The sequence below is a fragment of the Stegastes partitus genome, unplaced genomic scaffold (assembly GCF_000690725.1).
Source record: "Stegastes partitus isolate 25-593 unplaced genomic scaffold, Stegastes_partitus-1.0.2 Scaffold220, whole genome shotgun sequence".
NCBI classification, from domain to species: Eukaryota; Metazoa; Chordata; class Actinopteri; family Pomacentridae; genus Stegastes; species Stegastes partitus.
In genome coordinates, this window is record NW_007577951.1 from 3,205 (window position 1) to 6,333 (window position 3,129).

Below are 3,129 nucleotides of genomic sequence, written 5' to 3' on the forward strand. Positions count from 1 at the left end.
TAGACAAAAAATAAGAACAATTTCCCAGAAACAAGACTTTTTTACTTTCTTAAAAATCCTTTTTTGCAGTGTACTTTCTTCCTGCTCAGGTCGCTCCACTGGAGGATACACTACACTTAAGGTTGGAGACGCCTTCATTTAACCCTGGTCATCACAGTGCAACAGCCAGATAAATAAAAATAATAAAATAAAACCACATCACACTGACGCAGCAGCAGTTCCACAACTTATAGCATCAACTTCTACCTTGAATAGTCGAGAGAAGTTATGGGCAGCTCAAACAGGAGCAAGTAGAGGAGAGATTAATCTGCACTGAATTCATGGCAACACTCATCATTCCACAAAAACACAACAGACGATGCTGCTTGGTGAAGAAGAGCGACGACTGCTCACAAGTTTTTACAAAAACACAACAGTTGGATCCTGTCACTCCTACAAAAGTCCTGCTGGGCAGCGGCACCCAGCCGGACTTCTTGGCCCTGAGGACGGTGGTTCTGATGGTGCGCTCAGCTGAGTGGACCATCAGAACCACCCTCCTCGACCTGCAGGACATTTACACCACAATATGCAGATTAAAAGCAGGAAGATTGTGAGTGAGCCCACCCACCAGCCACAGACTGTTCTCTCTGCTGCCGTCAGGGAGAACCTCATACAGATGATCTGTGTGAGGTTCTCCTTCACTTTCTCTCAGCACAATAAATGAACCTCCACATATATGAGCTCTGAATGAATGGATGTGCCTGAGTCCTGCAAAGAATCATGGGCCTTTTTCATTTAGTGGTTAGAAGCTGAAATGATGATTGTGATTAATAATTGTTTTTCCTGCTACTACATTAGCCGTGTAATTATGTATCTCACCAGCTGCTCTCTGACCATCAGCTGTCTGACCTCTGACTCTCTGTTGGATCAAGAACATCAGCTCAACAGCTCGTTTTGTGCATCAGGCAGAAACAGACCAGTTACACTCTCCACCACTGTGGCTCATACAGTAGCTGCCTGTGCTGGCTAAAGCCACAACAAAACTACTAAACAAACATCATTCACTCACAAATGCGACCACTTGAAATTTTAACTTGCACATTCTCAATAAAAGGTCACATATGACTGGAGCCCTGCATCAATAAACACAAGACATGAGCAGAACACAAAGCTTTCAGCACATGTGGCCAACAAGCAACTGGAACAACAACTTCACAGACTGATCAGCTGCTGCTTCACCTGACTGGACAACACACTGACACATCGTTATCAACCAGGAGCGTCTGTTCATTCACTCAACTCAGCAACAGCAACAAACTGAACACCAACAACCTCAGCAGCACATGAACTTTACCTCCAGCTGTTCCACTTCTGGACTCTCTCTTCTAAACATTGACTGTATCCACCCAAACAAGTCCAGTCTCTGCTTGTGGCTGCAGCACATGTTTCTGTTTGATCCATGTGACTGTTTACCTCGTAATGCTCAGGTGAATCTCTCTTCTTCTTCTGGGAGTTTTCTTCTGCTGACGGGGAAACAGCTCCCTCTGCTGTCCACTCCTCTTCCTCACACCTTCACCTGCTCCTCTCTCCATGAAGACCATCAGAGCTGATGTGCTGACTCATCCATCTGACACCTTGAAGCAGGAAAATAAAAACAATCCTCAGAACATAAACTGTTCCTCCAGTAGCCATTGCTCTTATTAATTACAGCTCCAGATACACTGAATATGACTCTTTTCAATGCTAGATAAATAAATAAATGATTTTATTTAGTTTTTGAGCAAGCAGGTCTCAGTGGCTTCACAGCTTCATTTATAGCCTTTACGTTCTGGTTCTGGTGTTGGAGTCACTGGTTCAAGTCTCACTTATTGCCAGAACCTGCAGCGTCCAAACACTTCCTGCTGTCAGATCTCATGCTGTTTTTGACTTCCAGCTCCACAACAACACAGAGGCTCCATCATTGGCTGAACATCGTCTAGAAACCAGTTGTACTACTGAGGAGCTGAAGTTTCCAGGACGTGTTGACTCTGGATTATGTTCATGCAACTCCATCAGAACTTCAGGAAGTTGGACCACAAAGACTAGAAACGAGATCCAGCTTCAACACTTTGACCTGATAGTTTAGAGGTTCAGGAAACTGACTTTTGATCAGAAGATCCCTGGATTGAATCCATCCAAACATTTTTATTTCTGTCAGTAATTAAAGTCCCCAAACTTTCCCAACATACTTCACATACATAGTTCAGATGTTTAACTTTGTTAGTGGCTATTTCTCTACTTTAAGCCAAACACTAAATATAAAACATAAGACTTTGACCATCAGACTCTAGAAGACAAACGTATGTTGACCTTTTATCAAGTTTGGTCTGCAGTTCAGTGGAAATGTTTTAGCTTTTTCATTATGAAGGTTCCTGGTTCAAATCCAATCTTTGGAACCATTTTGCAGTTTGTGCTCTCAAACGTTCCTGGTACCATGATAGGAAGAAACAAAATCATGAATAGGTGTAAGACATAGTGGTGCAGAGGAAAGACTAGTGCTTCTTTATGTGGTTCTTCAGGAGGTTTATGGTTCAAATCCAGCTTTTGTTGTTTGTCCTCTTGAAACCCTTTTTGTACCATCATTAGCAGAAACTCAGACAGGCATCTTGCATGAAAGATGGTGCAAAGATAAGTTCTCTGTCTTTCAGCTGGGAGATTTTTGGTTCCAATCCATCAATGGACCTTTTATTTGGAGTTTTCCTCTTCAATACCTCTTGGTACCATCATTTGAACAAACTAACACCAAAACCTTGAGAGAAAGATGGCTGACAGGTATGTTCTGTGCTTCTCATGCAGAAGGTTCTTGGTTCAAGTCCATCTCAGGACTATTTACATGTTTCTTAAGGACTTCTTGGCACCATTATTAAGACAAACCAAAGCGGTGTTGTGTGAAGGATGGTACAGAGATAAGTTCAATGCTTTTCATGCAAAAGGTTCTTGGTTCAAATCCACCTCAGGACCTTTAGTTTGATTCTGAAGCACCTCTTGGCAGCATCATGAAAACAAACTGAACCAGTAATCTTGTGTGAAGGATGGTGCAGAGATAAATTCTGTGCCCAGCAGGTGGAAGGTTCCTGGTTCAAGTCCAGAGAGGAAGCATTTTGCACTTGT